The sequence below is a fragment of the Rhinolophus hipposideros genome, assembly GCF_964194185.1.
Source record: "Rhinolophus hipposideros genome assembly, chromosome: 18".
NCBI classification, from domain to species: Eukaryota; Metazoa; Chordata; class Mammalia; order Chiroptera; family Rhinolophidae; genus Rhinolophus; species Rhinolophus hipposideros.
The window spans coordinates 38,776,684-38,802,524 of record NC_138064.1 but is presented as its reverse complement, the minus strand read 5'-3'; positions in this window follow the sequence as shown (position 1 = coordinate 38,802,524).

The following is a 25,841-nucleotide window of genomic DNA, read 5'->3' as shown; positions in this document are numbered from 1 at the left end:
TCTTTATTGGGTGATATCAAGTCATCTGTCTTTTAAACAATCTCTAGAAGTGAGGCAAAGTATGAGAATCTATGACCGAAGAGACTAAAACTATACGTAACCATATCATATGGTATTCTCCAAAGACATAGTAGCATTTTGCTATTGCATAATTGCAGAAAATTGATGTAGGGGTCTTTTACAGTATGAGGTGAGAGGGGGTCCCATAGCACCCAGATTTTACTTAACAGTATAGTTTTTTCTATAAGACACCATATTATTATGTAACAATTATGTTACATAATTGTTTATTATGTTACATAATATGTAACAATTATGTTACATAATAATGGAATAATGTAAATATTAGATTCTGATCAGAGGCTAGAGCAACATATTTTCTTATGCAGTAGTTATAATGTACTTTTTTTTCAAAAGTTTTGAAGTGTTTGCACGGAGATGCACATCATCAAACCTTGACTCTAGATCAATTCAATCATAGTATGTTTAAAACTGTTCATGCTATACAACATTTTTTCCAGAAATCTAAGATATTTCATTGCCAGGGAATTGTTTTCAGACTTGTCTGAAGTGTATCATTGAATGCAATACAGAAGATACCCAACTGAAATGCTACTGTGAGAGGGCAATCATGACTAAGAAACTTGTCACAATGAGTTTGATCTCTGCCCAAGTGCTTTTTAAGTGTAAATAGTCTTACAATGAAGTGTGTGGTACAGAATAGCATTTTAGAGAGAAGGCACTCAATAAATATTGAACTGTAGGAATAGACAGTAAAATAGTTCTTAAAAAAGAATGAATCAACTTCACTGCCACTACAATTTACTTCTTGAAGATCAAAGACACATTTAGTGCTATATACAGAAATACTTAAAGATATATATTGTCAGTTTCAATGATTTTAAGAATAAATGGCACATATATTTTTTAAAAAGAAAGCAAATACATACATAAAACTATAGATTGAATAACTGACTTTTTACCTAGTTAATTGTTTTTGAGTTTTCCCATGGAATATAATCCTTTACTATTGATATTGGTGTTCAGAATATTCTTTCATAGATATTTAGATAACTTATAGGCTCTGGCATAAAGATATTTCCTATCTATATCTATTTATCGATCTATTTACCTATCTATCATCTATCTATCTATCTATCTATCTATCTATCTATCATCTATCTATCTATCTATCTATCTATCTATCTATCTATCTATCTAAATGATATATCTATCATTATCTATCTATCTAAATCTTCTCAGCACTACCTTTAGTTCCTTTAGTTCCCCATTATCAGGGACAAGATATTTGAGAAACACTGCTCTAAGATTTTCGTGTAAAGAAACGTGAAACACAATACTGATGGGCTAGGTATATAAATTCCCATGCAGTTGTGATTTATAAAACAGTGGGCTGAAGGGATAGAAAAATTTGAAACACCCATGGAAGTGAGGGAGATCTTTTTAAAGATCTGCATTGTTATTCTTAAAACTCATTCCTTGTCCATGCCTGAGACAATGTGTGCACAATACATACATATGTACATATGTACATATCCATGACACACACTCTAAGAGTGCCATCTACTTTCATCTAAAATTTTCTGATTCAGTTCTTCTAGACTCTTGACTATTGTTCTATTGAATCTTGCCTGGCTTCTGCCTCTCTGCCTAAGGCTTTGGATTGATGCCAAAATTCTTCAGTGTGTTTGTTTTGTTTTGTTTTTCCCTGAGTCTCTAAATTCACCTTGGGTTCCATAGTCTGCAGTCTGAAGGCTTCCTCCCACCCCATGTTGAGCCAGCCTCTTGAAATTCTACTTGTGGAGGGAAATTTCTACATGGAGAATCAGAAATGATATAATACTTTGTATAATCTAACATTAACTAGAAGGGCACCATGGAATATGCAAAAAATGAAATATTAAAGGATGTAGAATCCTTGCAATTTCTATGGCATATTGCTTATGGGTGAGCAGTGGCTATAAGAGAAAAGGCCAAAGCTATTTCTTATCTATAGAAAATTTAAGTAGAGGAAGATTCCAACATTTATTTTAGGTTTTCAAACATTTTAGTGTTATTCTAGATCCAAAAGCTTTCAAAGTGAAGGAGAGGGATAAATTGTCTTTCTTGTTTAGTTAGAACTATATATTATAAATATGGAGAACTTGTATGCCTTATGTGAGCTGAAATATGGTGATATTTATATTATCTGCAAAAAGTAATACTATGGATTAAAAGATAGACTTTAATTCTTTATCTTCATTCTGATTGTTGAATGAAAGCAGGCATGTATTCTATTTATGTATTTAGTAATTTTTATTTCTCTTCAATTTTCACAATCCTAGAAAAAAGCTACTACCCTCATACAAAATATTTATAAATTTCAAAAATATGAAATTGTAATTTCACTGAAATTACACTATCAGTTAAGTTCTTGTTTATAGCTATCGACTAATATTTGATTCTCTAACTAAAGGCAAAACTTATATTGAAAAAATAGAATTTCCCTCCTATCAATGGCTTTACTTTCTGTCAGCTCAGTCATTTTCTCTTTATGAAATAAACAATACAATTTATGTGATTTCTGTCTATTACTAAAATGATGAGCTGCTGTAACAATAATTGTCTTTTTTTAGTTTCTCTTCAAATGTAGAAACAAATACTTACGTGACACCCAGTAACAATGAGCACATCTAGCATCCACCTCCTGGTTTCAAAAACTGTTTTGCAATAGAAAGGAAATCAGGAATTTCTGTAAAATTGGTTAATTCTAGGACTGGGACAAAGAAAATACAAAATACATTGGTGGCATCTTGCAGTGCCAGAAAGCACAGAACTTTTCAAAAAAAAAAAAGAAAGAAAGAAAAGAAAAGAAAAAGAAAAAAGAAGAAGATGGGAGGATGATGTTAAAAGGAGACAAGATATAAGACATTGGAGAAAGACAAGTAAGTGGAAGGATACCATGCTCATGGATTGGAAGAAATAATATCATATAAATGCCTACATACACTCAAATCAATCTACAGGTTCCATGAAATCCCTATCGAAACACCAAAGGCATTTTTCACAGAAGTAGAACAAATAATCCTAAAATTTATATGGAACCTAAAAAGACCCCGAATAGCAATGGTAATCCTGAGAAAGAAGAACAAAGTTGGAGGTATTACACTACCTGATATCAAACTATACTACAAGGCTGTAGTAATCAAAACACCATGGTACTGGCATAAAAATAGGCTCGTAGATCAACGGAACACAATAGAAAGCCCAAAAATTAACCCACACTTATGTGGTCAACTAATCTATGACAGAGGAGGTATATAGAGGAAATACAATGGGAAAAAAAAAAGTCTCTTTAATGGATGGTGTTGGAAAAACTGAACAGATACATGTAAAAAATGAAACTGGATGATGTTCCTATACTATATAAAAAAAAAACTCAAAATTGATTAAAGACTTATATGTAAAACCTGAAACCCTAAAACTCTTAGAAGAAAACATATACATATGTATATGTATATATATGTATATGTATATATATATATATATATGGTCAAATGTATTTGGTCAAATATATATATATATATATATATATATATATATATATATATATGTCAATTATATATATATATGTCAAATATATACATATATATACATATATATATATATATCCTTTGACAAGGACAACAAAAGCAAAAATAAACAAATGTGACTATATCAAACTAAAATCTTTTGTACAGCAAAGAAAACCATAAACAAAAGACAACCTATTGAATGGAAGAAGATATTTGCAAACAATATATTTGACAAGGGGTTAATATTCAAAACATATAAAGATCTCATACAACTGTACATCAAAAACAGAAAATCCAATTAAAAGATAGGCGGAGGACCTAAATTTACATTTCTCCAAAGACATACTAATAGCCAATAGACACATTTAAAAAATCAGTAATCACCAGTGAAATGCAAATCAAAACCACAATGTGCTATCACCTCACATCTGTCATAGTGGCACTTAACAGAAAGACAAGTATTTCACACACACACACACACACACACACACACACACACACGGGATGTAAAGAACAGTGTATGGAATTGTAGCAGCTACATATGATGTCAGAGGGATAGTAGCTTGGGGGTATTTATCACTTTGTGACGGATGTAAATGTCTAACTATTACATTGTTTTGTATACCTGAAACTGATAATAATGATTTAAAAAAAAGACAGCAAGTAAGTGTTGGCGAGCATGTGGAAAAAAGGGAACGCTCATGTACTGTCAGTGGGAAAGACTGAAAAACTGTCAAGATGAAAAACTAAGGAAACATGACAACCAAATGCGATGTTGTGTTCTGTATGGATCCTGAAATAGATAAAAGACATTTGTGGAAAATATGATGACTCTGAATAGAGTCTATGGTTTAGTACTACTGTTAATTTCTTAATTTTTATAATGTCATCTTTGTTATGTATGATGCTAATGAAAGCTATTAATGAAGAAATGGATTTCTTCATTATAAATGTATATAAATGTATTTCTTCATTATACTTCACTTCAATAATAGTGTCCTTTCAACTTCAGCAACAATTGCATATCTGAAGTTCAAAATATTTTTTTAAAGAAGAAATGCTTATTCTTCATGATATTTTATTTGAGTTAACTTTGTCTGTAGAGTTAATGTTTTTCTTTGATATTTGAAAATGACTTTTAAAAAATATAGTGTCTTAATGCACTTAAAACTAATTTAGTTAGAAAACTAGAAAATCCGTTTCTCCTGTATCATAGTCTATACCCCATAAATTTTGATAAGATGTAAAAATTACATAATTCTTTCAGGAAATAAGTTGCAGAATTTTGCACTTTCCAATATCCATCTCTGTCTCTCTGCTCTTACTCTGTGACTTGTGGTAATATATAAAACCAAGAATCAATGACTATGTCAATATTAGCTTAGTCAATAAAGAAACATACTAGAAAATACAGTATCTGTTTATGTTACTTGCTCTATTATAACTAAAGTGCAAACTGTGCCCCCCCCAACGTGCAGCATTGTTATAGTAAACTGAAATTCTATGCATATTAAATATTTTCTCATACGTTAGTTAAATATTTTTTCGTATATTATACCTGGAAAAACACATTTTAAAATCATTCATGGCTAATGTAAATTAATCTGAGGATATTTCTTTTTTGTCCCCAGTTCTAAAAGTTGGTCTCATTAGTTCAGAACCTGTGCGTAATGATGCTGGAAGCCCTAATGTGGCTCTACCCAAAATCTTGTGATATCTAGACAGTTTCTCACCCAGACCTGGGAGGCTCAGTGCTGATCAAACTGCTGCCAATAATAGGCATGACCCATAACCTCTGGTAACAGGTAATGGGCTGGCAAGTGTGTCAAAGTTTTTCCTACCTCCATAAATTTCAACAAAAGTTATTGTCTGCTTTTGTTCCCCAGAAGTCTTTCTAGAACTAGAAACTTTGCATTTAAAGTTGCCCTTTTTTAAGACTATGTTTCCTTTCTTTTTCTTATTTCCCCTTATGAGAAGGTAACATGATTCTTTATTTCCAAAGTCTTTAAAAATTCAATTCCAGATTTATTGTTTTATGACATTAGAAAAGTGGGTCAAATGTCATTTTGAACATATTTCAAAATAATGATACTTTAGGTAGAGATTTGAAAATCAAATTTATTTTCCATAGATTACTTGGTTCAGAGAGACTCATGGTAGTTCTGAATATAAGGGGTTTAGCTTTCATTAAAATAATATATATAAATTTTGAGGATAAAGAAAGTGGCAGAAGATGAAAGTAAAAGCAGAAGAAGGTGGAGAAGAAGAAGGAAAAAGGGAAGAGGAGAAAAAAGAAGAGGGAAGAAAGAATAATTAATACTAAAACTCATTCTGAGAGACTTCTTTATATTTCAGCTATATAGATACTGTGTACGTAGTATTAACATATGAGATATTAGCTGAGGAATTAGCCATTGTCTGTACTACTTTAAGGAAAAATGAAGTTAGGAGTTAGGATGCTGATTGACACTACTAATTGGTAGCACAATTCACAGCGGATTTCAAGTATTATAGTGAGGGGCAAAAGTTCAAAACTTCATAGTTTATAGCTTATTACATTTACAAGCAGCCAGTAGCAGTGCGCAGTAAATGTGACTATGATTAGAAGAAATTTAATACTTGCTTAAAGACTGCAGCTTGTATCTAATCATTTTAAACCTACTTATTTTTGAAAAAATATACTCTCTCTATCCCTTTTATTTCATATAAATTTGTCTTCAATTATTTTGTAGTTTGTATTTTATTCATTATTTCTGTGAAATACCATTTCTGATCTAGTTCTTGTTCCCACACTGAAATGGCTTTGCCCATTCTGTCATTGCTTATTTATTTTACTGGGATTGTTGAAATGACAAGTGCTAGCCAACTTCTATAGTTTGATTGATAGAAAGTTATGAAGATGACTTGGGCCAGCACTAAAAATAGCTCACTTAATCTCTAGTGTCAAAAGATTGTAGCAATGTCCTCTGCAAATGTGTTTACTTCAAAGGATATATGCTTACCCTGGGGTTTTTAAGAGAGTAGAGCAGCATTCCGAAGATTGGCATAAAGGCTTTCAGCTTTATGTATTGAAACAAGCTTTGTCATTTAGGGTGAATGTAGCAACCTAAACGATAGGCTAAATACTAATAAATAATTCAACTTCAGATGTTTAGTCAATGAGATATGCCTCGCATGTTGAGTCTAACACAGTTCAGGTTACTGCTTATTTTTCTTCCCCTTTTAATTTATGCTACTTTAAACTGTATGCTTTGTTGCTACAAACAACTCAGAGTCAAAGAACACCCAATTAAACAGCAACTGTATACTAATGAGTACAGTGTGAAAAATGTACCCACAGTCCTCCAAAAGATGGGAGATGCTGTGACTATTTGAAACATCTTTTCACAATCACCTTTAGTCTTCCTGTATGAATCTCCTGAAAGAAGTATAGACCTATGTTTTGTTGAGTACATAATCACCCAAACTAGTGCCTTAAACCAATAAATAATTTTTCTGTTCCAATTCTTTGAGTTCACTGGGAAGTTCTAATTCAGGCAGCTCAGCTGATCACTGGTTAGCCGGCAGCTTGGCTCAGACAAGATAGTCTGTGATGCTTCAAATCATATCTGGCAGCAGATTCAGTGTCACTTGGGAGATGAGGATGACTTGGCTAGTGTTTCTCATCATTCAGAGAAAGCTTGGCTCATTCACATATGTGGGGACAGAGCCAGGAGTGCAGTTTCCAGGCCCTTGGCCTCACGTGGAAAGGTGCTGGCTCAGGTAGTAAATGTCCATCAACTGTGATTGGATGGCCATCAGCTGTGGCTAGTTGGCTGTCAGCTGTAACCAGTGAGCCATTGGCCACTAATATAACTGCCGTGGCTACGCTAGCAAAAAAATAAGGGCTTAGAAAGAAGATGGTGGCTGAGCTAGCAAGCGTAGATTGCAAGAGGCAGATGCCACCAGCGAGAATTTAGTGGTCTGACTCCCCCATCTATGGCTCCACGGGTGTTAATTTTTGGCTTCACCATATCTTGCATTCTTATATGGGAAGCGGGACCAGAGACCCCGCATGACACCCTGCACGTCAACATAGTAGGTGGTTGTAGAGCTCCTAGGAGCAGAACAACTGGGCATGCCTCAATGCCAAAGCACTTTTTTTCTCTCCTCTGCCTCCTCTGCTGTCACATTTACATTGATCCAATCAAGTCATATGACTAAAGCTGTGAGTCAGTAAGTAATAGAATACCCAGTGGTGGGATGAAGGGATTGCTTATTGTCTTAATTAACAAATTTATTTTTACACTCATTGGAGTGTCCTGCAGGGCGGCCTGCGAGGTCTCTGGTCCCGCTCCCCACATAAGAACGCAGGATATGGTGAGGCCAAAAAGGAACACCCACGGAGCCATGGATAGGGGAATCATACCACTATAGTCTTGCTGGTGGCTGAGTTGGAGACACAGGAAGCAGGAGCCACAGGATCTGTAACCTGCCATCCGCTTTTCTACCAGCAAACCAACCCCACTTGCTAACTGCGATCCATGCTTGCCAGCTCAGCCTCCATCTTCTTGCTAGCCCCCATTTTTCTGCTAGTAGCCACAGCAGTTATATTAGTGGCCAGTGGCTCACTGGTTACAGCTGATGGCCAACTAGCCATAGCTGATGACTATCCAATCAGTTGATGACCATTTACTACCTGAGCCAGCACCTTTCCATGTGAGGCCGAGAGCCTGGAAACTGCACTCCTGACTCTGTCCTCACAGAGAGATAAGACTCTTAGAGAGATGGTCCACTTATGTGTTTATTTATTTAATAATTTATCAAAATTTGAATATTCTTACTACGTGTTAGGCTCCAGAGATACTAAAAATTATAAAAGATAGGAAGCATATAGCATAGAGATTTACTGTTTTAGAATCTTCAATACCTTTAAGAAAATCATACCTCAATGCTAAATGACCACCATAACACTACAGATGAGAGATTTGTTATTCTTTTGATGTGATTTTCATTTTACTGGATCCTATAGGGCTATGACTTTAAGATGATTACAAAATAACCCTGAACTACTACATCCAAGAAGGATGTTTAATTCTTAAAATAGTAATAATAGTAATAGTGATGCCCATACAACTGCCTAACAGAAGAACAATTTTAAGATATGACAAAAACATTTTTAAAATAAAAATGTTCATACAACAATCTCCTTCCCATGGACAAAACATAGGCATAATGATAAAGTATGATATTAGACTATAGAAGACAGAGAATTTTAAGGGTGACATATAACAAAAGAAAAAGATTTATTTATTTATTTTTTTAGTTTAAACTTTGAGCAAATACATAAACAAAAATTTAAAAGTTATATTATTCCTAGGCACACAAAATCTACACTCCTTGCTGGTATGGTCAAGTTCAAGTCTCATCAATGGAATGTAAAAAAAAAAATGATATATGATGTTTCTAGCCCAAGGCTTTTAGGGACTGAGTTAAAAATGTTTTAGAGCCACCAATTAAACAGGGACATTAGCATCTTTCTGTTAAGCAAGAAATTATGCATGAGTGTATTAGTTACTCAACCTGACCCATTCTGATACTAAGTGGTTTAATGGAAAATTTAGGATTGAAAGTCAAGATGATAGTCTGTTTCGATCACAGTTTAACTGTGTGTGCTATAAAAGTATTGCCATTTTGTATACGTTTCTTCTTTGTGAAATGTGGTGATTGAGTTCTAAATGATCTATGAATTTTATTTTGAAGTACTATGTAATGTTTGAAATTACTTCATACATTTTATTAAATCATGGTTGTGTATTAATTATGCTCACCTAATATTTACTGAATAATAAGACAGAAAACATATTGCTTGACATTATAGTGGATTTTATGCTAAGGCAAACATGTGTATCACTTGAGACAATATTGTAAAGATAAAATTCACTGCTAGTCTTGAAACTTTGCAGTTCTGCAGAATTCTATTTCTACCTATTATTTATTACATTAATAGTGTACTAGTAATTATATTAGTACACTCATATCTCAAGTTTGTTTTTACACTGTAATGATATAATATGTACACATAATTACATATATGTTATTAACAAAAATACTTTTCTGGACAAATATGACGATTGCTAAACTCTTTATACTAAAATGTCACTAACTAAAATGTCTACAGGGTAAGATAGATAGCATGAATTTATAAATTAAACAAAGTATGATAAAAGGGATATGTGGAGATAGTCTGACGTATTGGGTATAAATTCTGCATAAAGGGTTTCAAATGCATTTTTTTAAATTTTGAGACTTCTGAGAAAAATATATCTGATGACATAATAAAATTCACATGCCACTACTTGTGACCTTTACTAAATGCCTCCCTACTTTCTCAATTCGCCTTTTTATCGTGACTTTAATTGAAATGAACTAGTACGTATTTTATTTATGCCAGGCATCATGCTTGGCCTTCATAAGGCAATAGTGAGCAACATAAAAATCTCATTTCTAAGGAGACAGGTTGGCTTTGACTCATGGTTTTAATAGCATGGTAACTTCACCACTATTTTTTTGTTTTTTGTTTTCCACTATTATCTAATATTCCTTTGCCCTGTGTCTTTTGTTATAGCTTGACCATTGATCCTTAAACCTATGTAAGACTTCTCCAATTCTGACATCTATCTTGACCGACTAGTATAAATAAAAACATGAAAATCAAGCCAGTTGTTCCTGCTATGAATTAGGTCTTATTTTAGGAATGAAAGGAATGTGAGAAATCAGTAGGCCCCAAACTTCATGAAATAGATGAAGAAATCAGGGTCTTTATGATGCTTAACATTTCTATTGATTAACCTCCTTATCCCTCCCCCAACAAAAATATCACTGGAAAAAGCTGAAACAAAAATTATATATATGTATAATAATTTTTCTCCTTTAAGTTAATTAATAGAAATTATATATTTGGCATTTATTTATTTTGTATTTTATATAGCTCATTTTAGAAAAAATGTAGAAACTACATACATGGATATGCCAAAATACTTAAGTATTTATGGAATGTTGTCCAAACATTTTTTATGCTCTATTTTGTCATATATGGGATAAGAATTTTCTGTCTACATATACGCATATTAGTGAGAATTCTTATATTTGGACGGAGCATCAACTCAAACTGGCATAAACAACAACGACAGAAATATTGATTTGTTTAATTAGAAAGTCAGAGAACAGTCTGGCTTTAAGAATGTGTGGATCCAGATGCCCAAACAGAAGAAACATCAATTCCTGAATCACAGGACTTGCTTTCTTCTCCTTTGGCTTTCTTCTCAGGCACGAGCCCATCCTATTTATGTTGGCATAAATAGCCAAAAGAAGCTCCAAGCTTATCATTAGTAATGCAACAAACTCAGGAAGAGAAAGAGTCTCTCTCTTTCCAGCAAAATTTTTGGGATGAAATCTGATTTAATAATATAGACTGGGTTACACAGGTACATCTGACCTAATCACCGGGACCAGAATAATGAATTACATTGATTAGCCACATCTGGATATGTTGCTCATGTTTGGAGATGAGTATTTCAAGCCCCATTGAATACATTGGAAGTAAACATGAGGGAGAAAACCAGAATATTGTTACCAGAATGATCGTAGAAATTGGTAAGGTAAATACACCAGGTTTCTACTCATACTTCATTAGAGCAATGCTGGGAATATTGGGAAAATATATATATTTTCCTTATCACAAGCAAAATATGTGATACCACAGGCAAAATATAATAATAAAGTATGATATTAGGTTATAGAAGACAGAACATTGTAAGGGTCACACATAACAAAAGAGAAAGAATTGTAAGAAATGTAAAAGAACATGATATGTATTCCATGTCACAGTGTCACAATTTAAGTTCATCTTGGTATTAAATGCCATAAAAGAAAAATAAACAACGATGAAATAAAGTATTACTTATAGTGCATTTGCTCTAGCATGGATATAGAGTATTTGTGATGGGATTTGTACAGTTATACACTTTAAGGAAACCAATTAAGATTCCAGTGAAATACAATTGTATGCTTACTAAGTATTATTGCATCATATTATTTTTCTACTTTGTTACTTCTCTTTTAATAAGCTAGTCACCACAATACTACTTAAGGGAATAGCATGATACTAGGTTCTAAGCAGTATTTTCTATTTTAATTCAATAAATACTATAATTCCCATGATGACAATGTATTTTCATCTAAGAAGCTGACAACTTTTATATTAGGAAACAAATGAAGTGTGATTTAATCATGTGAGTATTTATTTTGGCACTAAAATTAAAACACATGTTTCAGAATATCAGAACTAGGGCTCAACAGGTCAAATATTACAGTTTGAAAACTTACATATATCATATTTAATTATTTAACATCATTTGATATTGTGCATTCTGTAATTCACAATTATTAAGTCGTTTGTGAGGATATTTAAAAAATAAAACACATCACAATGAAATAATCTAGTAAATTTTCTGTCCTTAAAATTTGTAGTCCTAAAAAAAATAAATGTCTATGACTGTAATCCTTTTGCTGCTCAGAAAATTATTATCCAGTCTACAATGTTAAGTATTTAACACTTATTACTTTTTTTTTTTTTTGGTCAATCTTGGCAGCAGATGTCCTGCATTAAATAAAAATGTTTGATATCTAGAGAAACATTCCTCTTTTTCATTCTTCTCTACTCTTAAGAAAAAGTCTGCCTAAAGTAAATCACATTTGACATTTGTGATAAGAAGAAACCATATTCATTCTCTCGTGGTGGCAGTAAACACTTTAATTCCATTACCTTCAAATTTGTTCTGTATTTATTTTAAAACATCAGGTACCACCCATACGATTTGCATACTTAGCTACTCAAAGTTTGTTATTGTCTCCAGCATTCTGTTATTGCTTTTGGTATTATGATACATTGAAAAAGAAGAAAGAACATGTAATGCTTGCATGGTTCATTTATAAAAGATAGATCATGTTTATTTATCAAAGAGAACAAATAAATCATATACAAAAAGAATTGCTTTTGGAAATATGCATTGAAGGGTAGAATTTTTTTTTTAATGATCTTATGATACCTCTTTGAAGAAAAGCAATCTTATGTGACTTTTATCCTTCCTTCTGCCATAAAAATAATAGGAGACATGAGTATTCCAGAATATTTAAGTATTTAAATTACCACATGCAAAGTATTTTTTTAGTTCTCCTTTAGAAATATAATTTTGTCTCTTCACATTATGAATCTGATGATGATATCTTCTCTCTTGTTTGTATATATTTCAAATGCACATGTCTCCTTTGATACAGATGTTCTTATATCTTTATTTTTTGTACCTATAAAAGATAGTGAGTTTACTGACATAATTAACATATAAAATTTATTGAAAAATATATAATATATAATATGTAATATACTATATATGTAATATATATGAAAATGCCTATATTAACAGAGGAAAGATATCAAATCAATAATCTAAACCCCAACTTCACAACACTGGGAAAAAAGATCCAACTAAACGTAAAGCAAGTAGAAATAAGGAAATGATAAAAATTATTAGTATGGAATTAATGAAATAGAGAATAGGAGGAAAATATAGTAAATTAACAAAATCAGAGGTTGATTTTGAAAAGATCAAAATTGGCAAAATTTTAGCTAGTTTTACTAAGCAGAGAGAGAGAGGAAGAGAACAAGAGAGGAAAGACCCATATTGCTGAAAGCAGGAACCTCATTACTGACATTTCAGAACCAAAGAGGAATGCTAGAAAAATAAGGGAATACTATTAAAACTATATACTAATTAATTAGATAACTTAGGTAAAATGGACAAAGGTCTAGTAAGACACAAAATACAAAAACAGACTTAAGAAGAAACTGATAATCTAAGTAGACCTAATGAGTAAAGCAATTGGTAATTAAGAACCTTCCAACAAATCAAAGCTTGAACATAGATAACTTTATTAGTGAATTCTACCAAACATTTAAAGAATTAATAACAAACCTTATGTTTTTCCAAAAATTAGAAGAGGAGGGATACTTCCCCATGGATTCCATCAGATCAGTATGTAGCCTAATACCCAAACCAGACAAAACCTTCATAAGAAAAAAAAATACAGATCACTATCTTTTAGACACAAAAATTCTCAGCACAATGCTAACAACCAAATCTAGCAACATATAAAATTATTATACAACATGCCAAAGTGGAATTTATTCCACTATGAAAACAATTTTATTTAGAAAATGCCTAACACTATAATTGCTAAGTATAACAATATGGTAAGCAGTTGTTTAGTTTTATAAGAAACTACCTCACTTTATTCCAGTTGCATAAAATTTTAGTAGATGACTTACTTTTTGAACATCTATTACATTCTAGGCTTATTTCAAGCTACACTTCAGTAGGAGTCTGAAAAAACGCAATGTGTAAAACACGCAACATTCTTTTTCTCAGATAGCACTCATTCTTGTTTGGAGAGACAATGGATTAAAAAAAATAAACAGGCAAATAAAAATCTGTCAGATCTTAAAAAAACACAATGCAAAAAAAGAAAAAAAAAAAGTGAGGAGGATAAGGAATGCTGGAGTTTGGACTTTTTCTATATTAAGGCCAAGGAAAAACTTCAAGGAAGAGACCTGTAGAAATAAACCTCATGTACTGTGACTTTCAAACTTTATATCTCCTGATGCCTCTACATCCCCATTAACAATGCATGCGCACCCTGTCCAGGTGACTGAGTGCACCAGTGTAGTAAGGCTCATCCTTGCTACAAACTCCACTTCTTGTCCTCCCCTGTGACCTTGTGACATTCAAGTGCATAATGAAATTCCCTCACACCGGTTCCTTGTTTACCCCACCCTAACCCTCAATAAGTGTATTTGCCCACAAGTCCTCGTTCTCTCTTGTCCCCATTGGAGCTCCTGCTATATGGCCCCCTGCTGTGCCTCCTTCTTCCAGGACCTGTGACTATCATTAATCTCCCTCACTTAACATAAGCTTCTCCGTAGTGTTATTCCCATAACTGCATCTGACATATCATCCTAAATCACCATTTTAAAAAATGTAATTATTCCTTACAACACACTTGTGGATAATTCGAGGACTCACGTTCCAGATATCCCCTTATCAAGTATAAAGTATGTCACTCAGAAAGCATATGTCATGCAGGGCAGCCTGCAGGGTCTCTGGTCCCGCTCCCCACATAAGAACACAGGATATGGTGAGGCCAAAAAGGAACACCCACAGAGCCATAGATAGTGGAGTCATACCACTACAGTCTCGCTGGCGGCTGGGTTGGAGACACAGGAAGCAGGAGCCACACGATCTGTAACCTGCCGTCCACTTCTCTCTGCCAACCAACCTCACTTGCTAGCTGCAATCCGCCTCTCTGCAATCCGCAATCCATACTCCACCACTTGCTAGCTCAGCCACCATCTTCTTGCTAGCCACCATTTTCTGCTAGTGTAGCCACGGCAGTTATAATAGTGGCCAATGGGTCACTGGTTACAGCTGACGGCCAACTAGCCACAGCTGATAGCCATTCAGTCACAGTTGATGGCATTTATTACCCGAGTTAGCACCTTCTCACGTGAGAGCAAGAGCCTGGGAACTGCACTCCTGGTTCTGTCCCCACAGCATAGGAACAGTCACCTGGCCACTAGGCACTGTAGATGAAATGTCCACAGCCCATGGTACTTTTTAGGCACCCACAAATGTTTTACATTTTAATTTTTTTCAGAAGGAAAAAACATGGTTGTATTGAGAAAGTATATTCACATTTTAATCAATAAAGTCATAAAATACCACTCTTAATATGTTTAATATTTCAATATTTTTTTCTATTTTAAGGAAGATAATTTTTTTATTTTTTTTATTTTTACTTTAAGGAAGAGGTTGACAAAGACAAATGTTCCTGTGCGCATGAGAGACGCATCACTGGTGAGAAGCTGAGTGAATGCGGGGAGTGAGGTACAGTTCAATTCAAATAATTGTGGGTTGGTGGGAAAGATCAAGAAGGTCTTTAAGGTCACATTTACACTTGGGCTTTTACCCCGAGAGAGATGAAAATCAATTAGAAAATCCTGAGCATAGATTAATATTTCAAAAGGATGATTACTACTGTACTATAGAGAGCAGATGGATTATTGAAAATATTGACAAAATTGAAGGTCTAAGCATCCTTATAGCGGGTTGGTTCTGACAGAGATGACATGAAATGATTGAGTACTGAATCTATTTATAAATGTCAAAAAAACATAAATGGCAAACTTACCACCAGATCACTAAAATAGTAATTTTATTTTACTATTTATTTTAAGAGTTTATTGTGCACATAAAAAAGGTTGAACTGGGAGCTCTCAAACCCATAGTGGAATGATGCTCAGAGGATATTGTTACAGATTGGCTTATAGAGTGAAAATGTGGAGGCTGTTTATTCTTTACAATGATTGGTTATTATATTATTATAACCCTAGTGATAGGGCATTTATTAAAAGTAGTTACTTCATGCCAGTTTTGGGAACAGCTTGTTTCATTTATGAGTATTAGAGTCGTTTACTAGAAGTGACTGAAGCTTTGCTTGTTTTGCAAAATAAGCTAAATTAAGTGTGCTATGTGACTTAATTGGTTTTGTCTGCTCAGGGACTTTTCAAGTCTGGTCTCCATTTTGTACTGAATTTTAATGAACAGAACTTGCTAATGGTTTGAGGCTGGGGTATAAAAGGAATCGAGGTTAGGCAAATGCACTTCATTCTCTTAACAAAAAGGAAACTTGAATCAACTACTATCTGCCTATTCTTAACTTCTTCAGTAAAAGGCCATAGCTTCTTTCCTAAGATCTTGATCGTCAGCATCAGCTGCTTCCTCAATATTTGGACAAATAAATGCAGAAATGTAAACTAAAAATGTGATAATGGCTGAATAGTGACAATGACAACAGCCATGTAAGCATTTTGTGTCTTCTTTTCTGAAATCAGTAGGCATTTTTGTATATTAGGATGACTTACTCCCCAGTCCTTTATGACGGTGTTAGAAGCAATTACAGTGACTATGAAATGTCAAAATCAATATTTACGCCAGTGATTTTCAGATAAACAGTGCCATCATTGCAGAGGGAATGAGATTTTTGAGAAAGGTAGTGCATGAGGGGCGTAGCCAAGAGGGAGGAGTTGAAAAACAAGGTGGTAATGAAGGGAAAAGGAGGGAGTGCCATGTGAAACTAACAGAATGCCCACAAATACCTGGAAATGTGACTGAGAATGTGCTCTGCTCCCCTGTAATTAATGACCTGCTATAGTGGAACGTGTGCTTCACTTTGGTTTTACAGTTAGTGGTTCTATCTCATTCTTTTGCTCTCTTGTGAGAAATAGTAGTACACAATATGGGAGTCAGCTTTCCAAGAGAAAGAAATGCCTGAGAAAGAAAAACTCACTCTAAAATGGAGATCAAGGTCATAACTGTGGCTTTATTAACTGAATGTACAATGAACTGAGCCACAAACCAGACTCAGTTTTCAGTAGAAAATTGTAATACAATCAAAATGACTTCTGAAACATAAAGTTTGCATCAAGTATATAGATGTGTATGCATGAGATGTAGTTTATGGGAGTTTTTGCCAAGAGGTTATAAATGTACATAGTTTTCTGCTCAGTAATGGAAAGCACAGTGGAAATATCCTCTGAGCGTTGACTCTCTAAAGCCTAATAAAATCAACAGGTCAGGAAACTCCTATCTTACTGTAAATTGATCTGTTTTAATTATAGTTCAAAGCAATTATTGGAAACGTAGTGATTTGTCAAAAAGGATTGACATGCCCACCAAACTTTTTAGTTTTAATAAGATATGTTTTAAGTTTTCCGCCTTGAACCAGGAATCTAGGTGGTGGTGATTATAAATGAGGACACTATAATAGGGAGGCATATATGTCTCATCTTCCAGATGAGACCAACTCCAGTCACTTGCTGCCTTTAAACACATCACTTTGTCACTTGCTGGAGTTCACTTTAGTTTCTGGCTTTTTGTTGACCTGATTAGCTTAACTCAGTATTTCAATTTTATTTATTTATTTATTACTCACTTCTGCCAATTTCCCAAAACGAATTTCAGGTAAGCTTAACTGGAGAACCTTAACAGAACCCTAGGCCTTGTTTTTAATTCACAACTCATTGACATTTCTGCATAGAATGGCCTTATCAGCTCTCTAGAATTTTGCATTTTATAAACGGCGCTTGTATTATTTTTCCTTTAGATGTTCTCCCTGCATATCTATTTGTAGTTTTGATGTTTCATTTGGACTCTTGGATTTACATGTTATTAGCATATCAATATGTTTTATTTGTTTAAATCCTCTCTCTTATCTGCTACCAAGAAAAATGAATGTTTCTTAAGAATGAAACATGTTTTCAAAATGCATAATCTTTCAGTCCAACAATTATTCAGTAGTTGAAATATTAAGAAATATTTGACTGAGAAAGTTTTGGGAAAAGAAAAAAGTTTAGACCATAGTACTCAAGGGAGTATCTGAAATAAGTAATCACTATAATGAGCTATCCTTCTGTGAATTTAGACAGGTGGAAGCTGCTAAAACTCTTATTTATATACAGGCATACCTCTTTTCATTGTGCTTAGCTTCACTGCACTTCACAGATGTGATTTTTACAAATTAAATGCAAATTAAGATATTCCACCAGAAAAAAAGTTACGACTTATTTTATTGCAATACTCACTTTATTGCAGTGGTCTGGAATGGAACACGAGATATCTGTGAGGTATGCCTGTATTGTAGTGCAGATTGTGGTCTCAAACTTTAACATTCTTTATAATTATTTTCAGGGCTTGTTAAAATACAGATTGCTAGACTCTACACCCAGTGTTTCTGCTTAAATATCTGGGTTGTGCATGAAAATTTATTTTTCTAGCAAGTTCCCAGGTAAAGACGATATTACTGGATTGGGAGTTCCTGATGTAGTAAAATAACTATTTAACTCTTAAGCATTTTTTTTTTTTTTTACCAAAAAAGACTTGAAGTCTAAATTTTGATTTCAATCATTATACTATATATCACACTATGAAAGCTTTTTTCAAGGTAAGTCTATGCTAGTGGCTGAATTTCACATTTAAATTTTAAATACAAAGCACTTTGTTTCTAAGACATATGTATACTATATACAGAGGTGAAAAAAAGGCTGTCAAGACAGAATTCTGTTTGTTTCTTTGTGCCTATTCTAAGAAATAAAATCTTTAATTCATTGACATTTTATGACATAAGCAATATCAGTCACAGTAGATAACTTAAAAATATGGTATAGAAAAGTCAAATGTTTGTAACTCCTCTACTCCCAGAGGTAATACTTTTCAATTTTGTTATTTAACATTACAGATTGTGTGTGTATGTGTATGTTAGCTTGGTGCAAAAGTAATTGCGGTTTTTGCAGTTATTTTTAACCTTTTAAACTGCAATTACTTTTGCACCAACCCAATATATACATACAATATTTACATATTAAATCTGATTTACTTTACTTAAGAGTACATAGTAATTACTTGTAATTATATTTTTTGCCATAAACAAATAGCTGTTAAATTGTTAGATAGTAATCTATCATAATACATCAAAATTCTGTGTCTAAAAATCAGATTTTGGCTATTAATGTTTACATTGTACTGAAAATTATATGGGATGCTCTTGACCATATACTTATTGCCTATGTCTACGAGAATATCTACCAAATACTGCAGCTCTGTCTAATCTGAACCATTTAATCCAGATCAGTTCACAACCTGTAAAACTCCCTGTGAATCAAAATATGTTTTTTTATGGTATAATCCTGTGATCATATACAATATTTTAAACTATTTTGCTAGATACAGTCATTCCTTCTACTTAAAGTAAAATCTCTATGTTGCGGAAAAATGATGAGGACGGAGAGACTCAAGTGGCATGCAGAGATCAGGGAGAACACAGCTTTATTATGCTGGAGGGCTCAGCGGGATTATTTCCAGAGACTGAGCACTTACTGGGGTCGGTGCTTTGTTTTATATGGTTAGCCTTCCAGGTTTGGGGGGATTCACGCTATTGCGATGCTAGGGATTGGTTAAATCTGGCCAGGATGCCGGGGAGGTCCGTGCCTAACAGCTGTGATCGCTCAGCATTGTTTTGATGGGAAAGTCTCTAACTGCTTTGCTCACAGGAAAACTGCTCCGAAAGGAGGGGGATGGAGCTCTTAGCGGGGCCCATGGGAGAAAACTGTCGCGACATCTATCCATGGGGATCCTTGAGTAACAGTCATATTTCCACCAGTCAATAAGCATTCATTATATTTCTGCTTAGTTGTTCTATTACTACCTAGCTGCCATGTGTCTTTTAGGAAATATACACCCACTAAAGTGTCTTCCCTCTAAAACTCCTGTTAAAAGACAGATAAGGACATTACCATAAGGCCAGGGACTTTTGACAGTGAATCATGGCAAGGGCTTGTCAGAAACAACTCATTTACCAATACTTCTGGTACATGGCTTTTATTCACCCAGTCACGGTTTTAGACTCATGAGAAATGCGAATTTTTCTGTATTTAGAATTTGATTTTTTGCTTTAACTCAGTAAACTCTTGGTAAAATTTTTGCATTTCTCTGTAAACAAAGCATTATATTTTATTGCAAGTCTCTTCCAACTCAAAACTCAACATTACCCCCCACCCTCTTTTGATACCCACCAAATCAGACAATGATCCTCTCTGTTATCTTGCCCACTCTCACTATAACAGTGACAGAATTGTCACTGGAACTGTATTGAGAACCAATCTGAGAACATCAGGATTCATCTCCCATCCTGATTCCCATCTAGGGTCTGTGAAAAAAAGACCTTGTACAGTTCCTGACACAAAGTGCATGTACAACCAGTATTCATTAAATTCTTTAACACTATTAAAATTTAGCAGATATTTTACTTTTTAACATAAATTAACTTAATATTATTTATAAAAATCTATAACCTATTAACTAGATTTTAAAATACTTACAATTCTGTTATAGGACTGTTCTTTTTAAAATACCTCTAGTCTCTAAACTTACCACTAATGAACCATATGAACACAGATTTCATCTGTGTTTATTTTAACAATCTCCTTCCCACATATCAATACATTATATAATAATGTTCTTACACATGTCCTCTAGCCACTCAAAGTCTCTCAAGGATTGTTGCCACGCAGCAGCTTACCCATCTGTCTCCTTGTACCTGCCCCTACAGAAATGAGAGTCTATGAGATGGATCCTTTCAGGGACTTTGCTTCACCTTTGTGTTTGCACCTCATGTCTCCCTGTTTGGTCCCAAAAAGATGACAGGTCAGAGTAAGCAAAAGATGAGTAAGATTCCCCACAGGGGGGAGGGGAACAATTCAAGCCAGGCACAGTCAAGTAGGGACCAACAGGAGAACCCACAGGGTTTGTAGAGGTGGGCACAGACCCCCAACTTCCCCAGGCTAAGGGAAGCCTCTGCCTCTGTAGCTACATTCCTTCCCACAACCTGCAAGGGAAGTGATTCAGTGATGTGCTTTTCATCTATTCATATGCATAAAGGTTTTGTCCCTTGGGGACAAAACATCCTGCGACTTATGGTTCTGCTGCCTGCAGGCAAGGGTGATTGGCTTGAATCAGTTTCCTATTAGGATGTGTGGGATTCACAGATTTTGAGATTGACAAGCTTTATCTCTTTTACTTCCCCTCCTAACTAATAAAAACTAATGCATAGGCCGGATTTGGGGCTTCCAGTACTTGAGACTGGGGGTCCCTTGGCCCTGCTTATAATCTATTATTGACTACGGTCTTTTCTTAACCCTGCGCCACCCTCCTCACTCCCCACAACTCTCATTGCGTGTGACGTGACAAAGGATCTATCTTCTACCTTCCCTATTAACATCTTTCCAACTTTTCTTGAAACTCCAGTTCGTATATTAATATCACATACCTGGATTTTATATGTTATGGTAGACCTGTAAAACTGATGTCTTTAATGGAAAGTTCTTGATTTCTTGATTTTCTGGTTCTTGATTTCAGTTTCACCTTAAATGTTGTCTCTCATTGTCCATATCAGTCACCCACTCTGAAGGTAACAGGCCAATTTTTGCCTAAAGAGTTCTGGCCTACATCTTTCACCCCAGGCTCCTACCCATCTCAAACAGGGCAACCTTAAATTTAAACTAACACTACGTCTATTTGTTTTTCATGCCATCATTTACTTATATATTAATTTACAAATAATTTGCTTCCAAACAAAATTTCTATTATTGTATATAAAATACATATATAAGTCCATTAAACAATAAAGACATAATTGAGAATCAAAAAGTGTTATATGCTGCTTAAATTTATTTAATATTGAAAATAAACAACTCTTGCGTTCTATATGCAAAATCTATAATGAATGGTGGATGTTGGTGGTTAGAAAAGAGAAAGATTGACATTAAATAAAGAACATCACTAGTGATGATAATTATAACACATTTTATGTGAGTCACTGTGTGCCTGTGTTTAACGTACATTTATAGAAAAACAAATATGAATAATGTAGGTATATTAATATTTCTTGGTTTAAAATAGTAACATTCCTTCTGTCACAAAATATGTACTATTCTTGGCATTGGGCATGAAAATATTGCCTCGTCACTTAAAGTTATACCATTTTGAACATGTAATATTCATTTCAGCATAGCAATCTTAAATGTAAGCATTAAGATGATTTTTAATTTTCAGAATAATAAATGTTTAATTAAATTGGCTTGCCTCCATACTTTTCCCACAGTCACACAAAAGTTTTCATATAGTGAATTTGTAAAAAGTTGACTTTCTATTTAAATTTTGGTGAATTAATAACAGCAGGAGATTAAGACGAAGCAAATACATTGGCCAAATGCCACTGCTCTGATGGAGGTTTCTTTTTCTGTTTGTTTTTTAATGGAATTTTCTGTTTTTTTTTTTTCTTTCTGTCTGCTTAAGATCTGTAGTCTAAATCTGAGCCCTGCAAATTTTGAGTTACCTCATAAAGTAATTTGCTTTAATTTTGAATCTCAGTTGTATATGTCTAAATGTGCAGAACGTAAATGCCTGTTTAATGAAATGTTGCGAAGTTTAAATGAAATGTTACATAAAATGATTTTTTAATTCATAAAATATTAGTTGTAATAGGGAAAATAATTTTTCCCAAACTTTATTTATTGTCTGTCATCTGCTCCAATATTTCCAAGAACAGAATAGTATTAAAACTATCTCTAAAAAATTCAAAATATTTGCAAACAAGCAGAGAGAAAATTAATGCTAACATTGTGAAGAGGCAAAACAACATGGAATTGTTGAGGAACACAAAAATTGGTGAAGCTAGAGAGAAGAAATGATGAGAGGAAGTAGTCTGAACCACAGCTAGAAAGTTAAACGCTTTTCTTTCATACCCATTGATGAGTAAATGTTTCCCCCACAGACACTGAATTTGCTGACCCCAGAACCAGTACTAATTTTCACTTCACTCCTTGACTGCCATTGGGACATTTCTCTGCGTGAGCCTGGCATTATAATAGCTGAGCCAAAATACTTTCATGGACTCTCCACAGACAGACTTGCCTCTTCTTTCTCTGTGTAGCTGCTACATTTTATTTCTAACTTCATATCATTTAATACATTCTATTTGTTCTATTTTTGGAGGTTTGTCTTTATGGTAATTTCGTGAATGTAAACTTTTCTATTACTATAACTTACTTCCTAATAATTTTGATATTTTCAGAGCATGGACCAGATCACCTTGCAAGTAGTAGGTACAAGAGATGTTTATTGAATTAACTTCTAAATTTTATGAATTACATTACTGTTTTTATTATATTTATTTAGAAAAATATATTATTGTCATATCATACAGAAGCATGCAAAATTACTACTTATCACTTAAAATCAGCAGACATGGAGGGGGTTTTTGCAAGGCATATTTGCTAATGTTTAGTATATACCGAAATTTCACAAATTAAGTTACATATATATATAAATTATGAACATGCACATCGGTTATAGAACATAAGATCTAAATTGTGGAGAGGGGCTACAATATTGTGAGAGGTACATTAGGAAGGTCACTTGCTTGCAAAAAATATCACATCCCTAACCTATATTTTATTAAGAATAAAACTGACATTTTAGTCTTGATATTTTTGACTTTTTATCTTTCTCTGGGTTTTGAATTCAGAGAGAGAATATGGCAATATGTGTGTATGTATATATGAGTGTGTGTGTGTGTGTGTATATGTGTGTATAATATATATATATATAAAACCCCTAAACTATAGGAAGGATAACAGGTCATTAAGTGGCAAAGAAAAAATCCAAACAATTATTAATTTGTGACTTGCACTCTAAATCCACAAAAGGAAAGAGAGAAAACAATACTCATAATTGAATATTTTCAGAAATATTGACATTCTTCATATACGGCCTAGAATATTATTAATAATTGTGAGTCACAGTGTTTTGCTCACCTGAGTTCCATGAAAACTGCAAAGAAAATATGATTAAATTGCTTTGAGAGAAAAGGATATGGAAAATGATTAGAAGGAAAATAGATAAATGTATTTTTTAACATAATGTTTCATAAAGGGATGAATTAAATAGCATATCTAAATCATAGCTTCTGTTAACTTTTCAAAAATCCATAACAAGAGAATTGCAGTTGATTGTGCATGAATGAGAAAATTGTACATCAGTTACCTAGATGCTCAGAATCTGACTTGTTGCAGGTTAATGACATTTTTAGAATTTGGATGTCTAAGTCTAAAAAGTTTTGAAAAAGCACAGTGTACAATGGAATATATTTTATGACAAAATAAATATATTTGAATATATTCATTGTTTTAAGACAATTCTTTTCTAATAAATGATGTGAATTGACTCAACCAAAATAGAATTCCAAGAACATGATTTTACTGAAATTCTCTATTACAATTTGTACTATTCTTTCCAAAGTATTTGACTTAAAACAGTGTGGCATTATAGATATATACTTATTAGCTCAGTGAATTCTTCTTTCATTATAGAATGTTTTTTTTGCCACTTAATTTTTAAAATAGATGATCACTGAAGTTATTTTTGAAGATTTCCATATGTTTTAGATGCTTATTGTATAGGATTTTTCAATCTTGTCATTAATGACATTTTGGGACAGAAATTCTTTGTTGTGGAAGGTCTTCTCATGAACTGAAAGATATCAACTCAACTCAATAAATGACAATAGCACACACCAGATGTGACAACCAAAAGTGTCTCCAGATATTGCCAAATGTCCCCTTGGGGGCAAAATTGTTTCCATCCCTGTTGCGAACCCCTGCTATAGTGTTTAGACTCTCAGATAAATATTTTCAACTGTATGGGAGAAGAAGAGTCAAATGTAGACGGAATTTCAAATTGCAGAAAAACAGGTAGTATTACACTGAAGAAACAAAGGTTAATTTCAGTAGCCTAAGTTTGTATATGAACTATTTTAGGCCAGAAATGGCCTAAAAATAAGGTATGATAGAGAAAAAAGTTTCAATGGCAACTGATTTTAGAAAGATAACCTGTGAAATACAGGACATTAATCTGAACCATTCAAAACTCATTTTGGCTGATCTATACGCCTTAAAGGAGAAACTGCTGCAAGCTGAGATGAGAATGCCAGCTGGGAAGAGAATAATGTTCTTTCATTCCCACTGATGGCTACTCCTCTTCCACCCAAAGTATTATTCAACAAAATTAATAACTAAAAAATGAATAGTTATGTCAAAAGTTTTTAAATGTATTAAGCAAATTCAGATTTACATCGAATGAAAAAAATATTCCAAAAAATAAAAATAAAATTTAAAGCCATTTAAAATTTTAAAAAATAAGAGAAAATTATCATGTATGATTCCTCAAATATCAAAATATATCTGTATTACAAAGATAATTACTGAACACCTACAATATTCCAGGAATTGAATTATGTATGGACATGAGGCAAAGAGCAAAACAGAAAAGTAATCCATAAAATATACATTTTCACTAGACAGACAAAAGTTTAGTATAGTACATCATAAAGTGATAACTGCTATGTAGAGAAGTAATCATAAGGAGTGTTAGAGTAAGAGTGCACAATTTTAGACAGAGCTTTTATAAAATCACTCACTAAAAAGATGGTATCCATAGAAAAACTAGATGGAAGTGAAGGAGAAAATCATGCACTGATCTAAGGGAATATCAAGGGCAG